At 37.4% G+C, this 10,733-nt stretch overlaps 1 protein-coding gene across 5 annotated transcripts in view; it reads left to right on the top strand.

Moving 5' to 3' along the window:
• Positions 1 to 678: 678 nt before the first annotated feature.
• Positions 679 to 10,733, top strand: part of LOC106095300 (uncharacterized) — a 483,336-nt gene continuing 473,281 nt past the window's right edge. Inside the window, exons 1-3 of one of the 5 annotated variants that reach the window (XM_059363445.1) lie at positions 679 to 764; positions 1,451 to 1,614; positions 9,655 to 10,174. The gene's annotated coding sequence lies outside the window, so the exon portion shown is untranslated. Of the gene's footprint in view, positions 1,019 to 1,208; positions 1,615 to 9,654; positions 10,175 to 10,733 lie in introns of those variants that run through there. The other 4 variants (XM_059363441.1, XM_059363428.1, XM_059363437.1 and 1 more) reach the window with 4 other exon arrangements.

The raw sequence follows: 10,733 nt of genomic DNA, 5'->3' as shown, positions 1-10,733 counted from the left end.
TTAAGGTTTGTTAAATTCTTATGCATATTTAAAAAGTACTTATTTGCCAATACGTATTTCAAATTTCGTGTTTTCCATCCCTGATTCCCACCTCCTTTTAAATTTATAAAACTTGCCCAATAACCCTTTGATGACAATTGTGAGAAACAAATGTATAATTCACGTTTACCGGCAAATTGAATGACTGTTATATAGTTGTGAGAGCATGCCTCCCATCTCACTTCCCCCTGCACACATCCACAAACTATTATCAAAATACCGTACTTGATTCTCTTGAATCAACTAAAACTATATCAAAACATTCTCTTGTTCTCACAAACTGTTGTTCCCTCTTTGTTTTTTCTCAAACAAAAAACGTTGCAGAGATCTTTGGTTTTTGGGGTTTATGGGAAAGCTTTAACAACTCTTATATTGATTGCGGGCTTTTACTCAATTGGTGTCTGTGCTGTATGTGTGTGTGTGTATGCATTCTTATGCTTGACGAGAGATGAGAGCCACACATAACCCTCAGCCAATGATCAACTGGTGGTGGTCGCAGCGGCAGCGTAGAGTGACGTTTTCAACGCAGTTCATTTTTTTTGTATTGGCCCTGCACGAATAAAGCGAGTAATAGTATTGGTGGTGGCAGCTAGACCGTTTGACCGACCGGCTTATTTGCTGTTAGCTTTTTTCAATCAGTTTTCATTGGAACGGCTTCCGGAGAAGACCTAAAGCGCGAAGCGTCGTCTATTTTTACCTGTTCTTATAAACGCGACCGATCGATTGTACGTTTGTGTGCTAGTTTTTGTCGGTTTAGTTTTTTTTTTTATTTTGCGCATATTTCTATTGAAGAGCATTTGCTTTGTTTTTGCGTATTTTTTTGGATATCGATGCTGTCGATTAGTCTGTCGTTGTACGTTGTGCATTGTGTGTGATGATGTGCGTTGCGTTTGTTGTTGTTATTCGCTGAGCAATACTGTTGTATAATCGCACGTTTAACGTTAAATATCCAAGCAATTAATGACGAGTTAATAAAATCGTAAATATTTGGCATTTTTGTCTTCGTTGGTAGTCTAACATTGTGGCATACTTGCTCTCCCTCTTTTATACACCATAGCTAAGCAGTGCTACTTCTAATTGTGTTTTTTTTTTGATCATTTTGTTGTTGTTGTTTTTATGTGTGTTAATGCGAGTATGTGTTTGGAAGTTTAGCGATCGATCATTAATGTGTTTTAATTGATTGCAAAAAAAAAAAAAATTAGAGCAACATCAAACGCACAAAATTGGTTTTCTTCATCAGCTCGTCCGTCTCTCTCACATGTTTTGTGGGTCTCAGAGTAAAGCCAAAAAAGAAGAGCTGCTATTAATAAAATAAAAAACGTAATAGTTTGACTTGATTTATTTGAATAACAACAACAATAAATAAATGGTACAAAATAAAAGTAAAAAAAATTTGCCCCATTTTTTTTAGCATTTTGTCCGTGATAGTGGTTTTTGCCTTTGTCTAATTTTAAAAATATACAAATCGAAAATCGAACGTTAACGAAGCCAACAAAGTGGTGTAGTGAGATAAGCTCTCTTTTATTAAAGAGGTACACAAAGTTTAACCCAACTAAAGCATTATTGTGCGTAAATGTGAGTAAAAAGTGTGAGGACTGAGATTTTTTGTTAAACCATACATCATAACCAAAGTGTGTGCTACAAAAAAAAAATTTTTTTTGCCTTCAATAACACTAAAGAGAGATGGGAGATCAGCTGCCCTCTCGTTCTCCCTCTTTCTCTATCTACAGACAGTACATCGTTGATGACACCGGCACCAGTTCGGAAACTTGTTAATTGATTTGTGCATAAATTAGTTCAAATTTGACAGGTGTTTGCCGTGAGTTGTTTTCTAGGCTTGTTTCGGTCAGCTTAACTTCTGTGTGCTTTGCTGAGAGTTGTCAAATTTGTATGGGGACCTAGCAGCAGCAGCGAAATTTTGGTTATTTGACCCAAACGGTCTTTAATTAAAAAAAAAATATATATAAAAAAATGTTTCTAAACTTAGTTGGAGAGCGATTATTTATTGTTTGTAAAATGCAGCAGGGATTTATGAGTGGCAGATGGGCTGGCTAACTGTCTAAGGGGATGAGTTAAGAGTTTTGAAATTTGTTTTAAAGGCGGAGAAATTGAAGGGATGAGCATTTGTGTAATTAGTTCCCCTTTCACTATAAAACAGTTAACAAAACTAAGGCGGGTCCCTGGCCTGTTTGCACACTGAGTTCTTCATTCATTCTGAAAACCAAAAGTAATTGCGGATTTTTTAAAAAAAAGTAAATGCATTTTTAATAAAACTTAGAATGAACTTCAAATCAAATATACTTTTTTTACTCTTTTTTTTCTAAAGCAAGCTAAAAGTAACAGCTGATAACTGACAGAAGAAAGAATGCAATTACAGAGTCACAAGCTGTGAAAAAATTTGTCAACGCCGACTATATGAAAAATCCGCAATTACTTTTTGGGCAACCCAATATTATTATGCGTTTAACTATGCTTTAGCCGTTATGCAGCTCATACAGATCGTTGTTTATACGACGCATAAATCTTGCATTAACGCATACTGGCCTATATATTTTTTGAAGGATCTTTCTCTCAAACACTCCATGTGCTACCTCATCTGCTTTCAAAAATACCCATGCTTCGTAGCTGACCGACCCATTATATCCATGTCATCGGCATAGGCGAGAAGCGTGTGGACCCATCGACTAATCATCACTTTCTGATTCGATTTAGCTACGCCCGTCTCTCTGCCTGGCCATGTTTATTTGTGTACGAAAACTGCAAGTCGCAGTTTTCGTTTGATTGTCTGAAAATTTGGTACACGCATGTTTTTCGGCCTAGAGACGAAGCCTATTGGAATTGGAAAAAATCGGTTCAGATTAAGATATGGCTCCCATATAAATGTTCGTCCGATCTGCAGTAATAATGCAATTAAATTTGTCATTTGTTAACGGATTCGTTCGAAATTTGGCCGGAAGGATTTTCTCTTCACTCTCGACACTACTGGTGAGATTCGTAAAAATCGGTTCAGATTTAGATATAGCTTTCATATATGTATATCGCCCGATTTTCACTCCTAGAGTCACTGCAAGCGCATTTTGTTGGCCAATCTTGCCAAAACGCTTTCCTCAACAACTACCACCATATCTAATTTGGTCCAAATCGGTTCAGATATTGAGAAATATTGCAATAAAGTGCTATTTGCTAACCGATTCCCTCGAAATTTAGCAGAAAGGATTTTCCTCGAAATTTAGCACAAAGGATTTTCTCTTGACTCGCGATATCTCTTTATATATAAATATATATAAAATAAAATCCTGGCTACTTTCCTGGCTCAAATAGCATAGAAATTCTGCACATACGAGGCATAATTGATGAGAATTTCTATGCTATTTGAGCCAGGAAAGTAGCCAGAATTTTATTTTACACACCTTTTTTTTCAAAATCGAAAATTGCCAAAATTCTTCTGTTACTGTGAATTTGGTAAAGATATCTCAAAGTTTTTTTTTGAAGATTGTGCTCGCTATTGGGTGCACGAACTGGATAATCGGCGGTGACATTTGGTTAGAGTCAGGCCGATTTTTTATTGCTTGCCAACACACTATTTTGATGAAACTTTTATGCCCACCACCGAAGGTTGGGTTTCCGACCCTAAATTTAAGAAGTCCGTCTGTCTGTCTCAAAGTCTCTAAAACTTTGCACTGATTCCTTTTTGTTCATAGGCAGGTTAAGTTCGAAGATGGGCTATATCGGTTTATATCTTGATATAGCCCCCGCCGATCCGCCGATTTAGGGTCTTAGCCCTTATTTGGCCCTGATCGGTGCAGATTTGGATATAGCTGCCATATAGACCGAGATCTCGATTTAAGGTTTTGGGTCCATAAAAGGCGCATTTATTGTCCGATTTCACCGAAATTTGGGATATTAAGCTGTATTAGGCTCTTCGCAAACTTTCTGCAAATAGGGCTAGATCGGTCTAGATTTGCATATAGCTGCCATATAAACCGATCTCTCGATTTAAAATATTGGCCCTATAAAAAGCGCATATATTTTCCGATTTCGTTAAAATTCGACGCAGTGATTTATGTTAGGCTTTTCGACATCGGTGTCCTATATGGTTCAGATCGGTTTATATTTGGATATAGAAGCCAAAAAGATCAATATTTTGTTCTAAAAATTTTTCGTAGACCACTCAATGTCCGTGCCGAATTTCGATGCATAAGTTTCCAATTTTCACCGGATTGTGACGAAAGTAGGTTTACATATGTACCCAAGGTGGTGGGTATCCATTTTACTTGTTTCAGACTCAAAATCACCATTAGACTTTAATCTTTCACACCGTACGCTCTATAGTATCTTGTATGCCTTGGGGAGAACACTTATTCCTCTATAGTTGGCACATACGGGCTTGTTCCTTTTCATCGGTTATGCGTTCTAGCCAAATGGCTCAGTCAGGCTGATGCATACGCCTTATTAGCATGTCGCGTCCAACCTTATACAGTTAAGCTTCTGCTGCCTTATTTTTCTGGCTAAGTGGTACACTTTCTATACCATCAGCAGGGATTGGTTTTTCGCTACCACCTGTATCATTTATCAGCTTTCCTTCTGTGTCTCTGCAGGAGAATGTAAAGGGTGATTTTTTTGAGGTTAGGATTTTCATGCATTAGTATTTGACAGATCACGTGGGATTTCAGACATGGTGTCAAAGAGAAAGATGCTCAGTATGCTTTGACATTTCATCATGAATAGACTTACTAACGAGCAACGCTTGCAAATCATTGAATTTTATTACCAAAATCAGTGTTCGGTTCGAAATGTGTTCATTCACCGTAACGTTGCGTCCAACAGCATCTTTGAAAAAATACGGTCCAATGATTCCACCAGCGTACAAACCACACCAAACAGTGCATTTTTCGGGATGCATGGGCAGTTCTTGAACGGCTTCTGGTTGCTCTTCACTCCAAATGCGGCAATTTTGCTTATTTACGTACCCATTCAACCAGAAATGAGCCTCATCGCTGAACAAAATTTGTCAAAATTTGAACACATTTCGAACCGAACACTGATTTTGGTAATAAAATTCAATGATTTGCAAGCGTTGCTCGTTAGTAAGTCTATTCATGATGAAATGTCAAAGCATACTGAGCATCTTTCTCTTTGACACCATGTCTGAAATCCCACGTGATCTGTCAAATACTAATGCATGAAAATCCTAACCTCAAAAAAATCACCCTTTACATGCACTACAGCCATCGGTTTGACTCGTTTGTTAAATTTCCGGACTAGATTCTGAATCCTGTACATCTCAATTCGCTCACACTCGCGTCTTTCCATTTTCTTTTTGTTGCGGAAGAGACGTTTTTATACCCTCCACCATAGGATGGGGGGTATGCTAATTTCGTCATTCTGTTTGTAACTACGCGCAATATTCGTCTGAGACCCCATAAAGTGTATATTGGATTGCCCAAAAAGTAATTGCGGATTTTTTAAAAGAAAGTAAACGCACTTTTAATAAAACTTAGAATGAACTTTAATCAAATATACTTTTTTTACACTTTTTTTCTAAAGCATGCTAAAAGTAACAGCTGATAACTGACAGAAGAAAGAATGCAATTACAGAGTCACGAGCTGTGAAAAAATTTGTCAACGCCGACTATATGAAAAATCCACAATTACTTTTTGGGCAACCCAATATATTCTTGATCGTCGCGACATTTTATGTCGATCTAGCCATGTCCGTCCGTCCGTCCGCTAAATTTCAAGCTAGCTGCTTGAAATTTTGCACAAATACTTCTTATTAGTGTAGGTCGGTTGGTATTGTAAATGGGCCATATCGGTCCATGTGTAGGTCGGTTGTTATTGTAAATGGGCTAAATCGGTCCATGTTTTGATATAGCTGCCATATAAACTAGAAGGCGTAATTCTTATCCGATTTTATTGAAATTTTGCACGTAGTGTTTTGGTAGCACTTGCAATAATAACGCTAAGTATGGTTTAAATCGGTTCATATTTTGATAAAGCTGCCATATAAACCGAACTAGGGTCTTGACTTCTTGAGCCTCTAGAGGGCGCAATTCTCGTCCAATTTATCTGAAATTGTGCTAAAAACTACGCTAAGTATGGTTTACATCGGACTTTTTATATAGCTGTCATATAAACCGATCTTGGGTCTTGACTTCTTGAGCCTTTAGAGGGCGCAATTCTCGTCCGATTTTGTAGCAATTTTGCACATAGTGTTTTGGTGGTACTTGCAATAATTAAGCTACACTATGGTTTAAATCGGTTCATGTTTTGATATAGCTGCCATATAAACCGATCTAGGGTCTTGACTTCTTGAGCCTCTAGAGGGCGCAATTCTCGTCCAATTTAACTGGTATAGCTGTCATATAAACCGATCTTGGATTTTGACTTCTTGACCCAATATAGCGCGCAATTCTCATCCGATTTGTCTGAAATTTTGCATGAGTTGTTTTGTTATGGCTTCCAATAACTGTGCTAAGTATGGCATAAATCGGTATAGAACCTGATATAGCTGCCATATAAACCGATCTCGGATCTTGACTTCTTGAACCTCTAGAGGGCGCAATTCTCATCCGGCTTCTCTCATAACCTTCAACATACGTATCTAATATAGTCTGAATCGACCAATAGCTTGATACAGCTCCTATATAAACCTATCTCCCGATTTTGCTTTTTGAGCCCCTACGAGGCGCAATTCTTATCCGAATGAAATGAAATATGACACAATGACTTCTACAATGTCAATCAGCATTCATTTATGGTCCGAATCGGACTACAACTTGATATAGGTCCAATAGCATAACAGTTCTTTTTCAATATTCTATGTTTGGCTAAAAGGAGATACCTCGCATAGAACTCGACAAATGCGATCAATGGTGGAGGCTACATAAGATTCGGACCCGGCCGAACTCAGCACGCTCTTACTTGTTTTTTTTTTTCTAAAAACCATATTGCAGTGAAAAAATTTCTAAAGATAAACTTTTGTCTAGCATACCTACTTCAATAAAATTTTTTGTGTCTGCTCATGCAGTTTGCGACACCACATTTAACATATAAACATTGAACATATTTAAAGTGGGTATTCAAGACAATTTTTACGGAGCTCATAGTGACTTAGTATCGAAATTTATCAATCAATAGCAAGCAGCGATGATTCTGGTAGAAATTTAGTAGATCTGTAGGCTTTGACCGTAGATTTGAAGACAGTGAAATATTTTCTAAAAAATTTAAATGTTTACATTTTGAATTTTTGATTTTCTTCAAAGAAAATCTTTTAGCAATGACAAAAACTTAACACCCACCTTAATAAAGGAAATGTGTTAAAATCATATTAGTCAGCAGACTTTTATCTATGCGAACGCGTTTTATATTTCTCTTACGGTTGTCACTAGCTCATTTGTCATTTATTTCATCTACGGAGTAAAAATTCGTCTGCTTGAAAATCTTTTCGTATTTCTGTCTTTTATTCTATTAACTTTTCTTATTTTATAAAATAAATAATAAAAACGCTCGTCGTAGAAAATGGCCAACATTTATTTTTGTACCCACCACCGAAGGATGGGGGTATATTCATTTTGTCATTCCGTTTGTAACACATCGAAATATCCATTTCCGACCCTATAAAGTATATATATTCTTGATCAGCGTAAAAATCTAAGACGATCTAGCCATGTCCGTCCGTCTGTCCGCCTGTCTGTTGAAATCACGCTACAGTCTTTAAAAATAGAGATATTGAGCTGAAATTTTGCACAGATTCTTTTTTTGTCCATAAGCAGGTTAAGTTCGAAGATGGGCTATATCGGACTATATCTTGATATAGCCCCCATATAGACCGATCCGCCGATTTAGGGTCTTAGGCCAATAAAAGCCACATTTATTATCCGATTTTGTTGAAATTTGGGGCAGTGAGTTGTGTTAGGCCCCTCGACATCCTTCGTGAATTTGGCTCAGATCGGTCCAGATTTGGATATAGCTGCCATATAGACCGATCCTCCGATTTAGGGTCTTAGGCCCACAAAAGCCATATTTATTATCCGATTTTGATGAAATTCGGGACAGTAAATTGTGTAAGGCCCATCGACATCCTTCGTTAAATTGGCCCAGATCGGTTCAGATTTGGATATAGTTGCCATATAGACCGATCCTCCGGTTTAGGGTCTAAGGGCCATAAAAGCCACATTTATTATCCCATTCCGCTGAAATTCGGGACAGTGAGTTGTATTAGGCCCTTCGACATCCTTTGTCAATTTGGCCCAGATCGGTTCAGATTTGGATATAGCTGTCATATAGATCGATCCTCCGATTTATGGTGTAAGGCCCATAAAAGCCACATTTATTACCCGATTTTGCTGAAATTTGGGATAGTGAGTTGCGTTAGGCCCTTCGACATCCTTTGTCAATTTGGCCCAGATCGATTCAGATTTGGATATAGCTGCCATATAGATCGATCCCCCGATTTATGGTGTAAGGCCCATAAAAGCCACATTTATTACCCGATTTTGCTGAAATTTGGGACAGTGAGTTGCGTTAGGCCACCCGACATCCTTCCTCAATTTGGCTCAGATCGGCTCAGATTTGGATATAGCTGCCATTTAGACCGATATCTAGATTTAAGGTTTTGGTTCAACAAAAGGCGCATTTATTGTCCGATGTCGTCGAAATTTGCGACAGTGAGTTAAGTTAAGGCCCTTGACATACTTCTGCAATATGGCACAGATGGGTCCAGATTTGGATATAGCTGCCATATAGATCGATCTCTCGATTTTAAATTTTGGGGCCATAAAAGGCGCATTTATTATTCGATGCATCCGAAATTTCGGGCAGTGAGTAGTGTTAGGACCTTCGACATCCTTCTGCATTTTGGCTTAGATCGGTCCAGATTTGGATATAGCTGTCATATAGACCGATATCTCGATTTAAGGTTTTGGTTCAATAAAAGGCGCATTGATTGTCCGATGTCGCCAAAATTTCGGACAGTGAGTTAAGTTAAGGCTCTTGACATACTTCTGCAATATGGCTTAGATCGGTCCAGATTTGGATATAGCTGTCATATAGACCGATATCTCGATTTAAGGTTTTGGGGCCAAAAAAGGCGCATTTATAATCCGATTTCATCGAAATTTGAGTTGTGTTAGGCTCTTCGAGTTTTTTCTGCAACTTGGCCCAAAGCGGTGCAGATTTGGATTTAGCTGCCATATAGTATTGGCCACATAAAAGGCGCATTTATAATCCGATTTCACTGAAATTTGACACTGTGACTTATGTTGGGCTTTTCGACATCCGTGTCGTCGATGATTTGTACTTCCTAGTATTTGGTTCAAATCGGAACATATTTCGATATATGTAGCTGCTATGGGGCATAAGGTATGCATTTTTCACCGTATTTTGACGAAAGGTGTTTTACATATATACCCCAGGTGGTGGGTATCCAAAGTTCGGCCCGGCCGAAATTAACGCCTTTTTACTTGCTTTTTTTTTTTTTTTTTTCAAAAAACGTTTTGGTTATGATTGTGTTGTTATCTGTCGCCTTAAAGCATGTTTTTTCAATTACCTGATTTTCATTGCCAGTTTTTCAATTTCATATCTTATTTATAACTTTTTCTTTGCTATTTTCAGATTTCAAATCGCCCATATTGCTGACAACAGATACTCTACTAAACAATCGAAAAATTAATTAATTTTCATAGTTAATGTAATAAAAATCCCATAATCGAAACGAAAGTCAAAAACGAACAACTCGAAACGAATAAAAAAAAAAAAACTCAACAAAAAACCCCATGCTAAGAGATCTAAGCTACAAACGCGTAATCATAAAATCTCGAATGGTTCATACCAACTGCTAAATAAATAAGCTGAATTTAAGTTGCTACAATTGTTCTACTTCACTAAAATGAGATAAGATAAGATTCTTCAAGTGAAAAAATAAAAGAGGAAGTTGATGAAATATTTGTGAAATTTTGTGCAAAACGTGTAAACAAAATAACAAATAGTTAAAAAAAATTTCTAAAAAAGCCAAGCCAGCGGTTAATTATAATTAATAATAATTTTTAAACAGAAGATTCACGAATCTGTAACATCCGCAAGAGCAAGTATTTCCTACACGCCGTCAACATTAAAAGAGAATTTGAAAGAAAAGGTAAGAATAATGTGATCTCATCCCATGCTAAAGAAATATTAAATCAATGCAAATCATAGACTAGGTTAAGTTTAGCAGTAGTTGCAATACCACATTAACGGCAGAAGGAATAAAGGCATGCTAGGGCCGGGCCGTTGTTATCATTTCAGAACACTATGTGGAAAAATCAGCCAAATCGGATGAAAATTGTGACTTCAAGGAGCTCAAAAAGTCAAATCGGGAATTCGGTTTATATTGGAGCTAAAGGGTGATTTTTTTGAGGTTAGGATTTTCATGCATTAGTATTTGACAGATCACGTGGGATTTCAGACATGGTGTCAAAGAGAAAGATTCTCAGTATGCTTTGACATTTCATCATGAATAGACTTACTAATGAGCAACGCTTGCAAATCATTGAATTTTATTACCAAAATCAGTGTTCGGTTCGAAATGTGTTCATTCACCGTAACGTTGCGTCCAACAGCATCTTTGAAAAAATACGGTTCAATGATTCCACCAGCGTACAAACCACACCAAACAGTGCATTTTTCGGGATTCATGGGCAGTTCTTGAACGGCTT

Source organism: Stomoxys calcitrans, chromosome 1 (assembly GCF_963082655.1).
Source record: "Stomoxys calcitrans chromosome 1, idStoCalc2.1, whole genome shotgun sequence".
Lineage (NCBI taxonomy): Eukaryota > Metazoa > Arthropoda > Insecta > Diptera > Muscidae > Stomoxys > Stomoxys calcitrans.
This window is presented reverse-complemented; position numbering and strand designations above follow the sequence as displayed.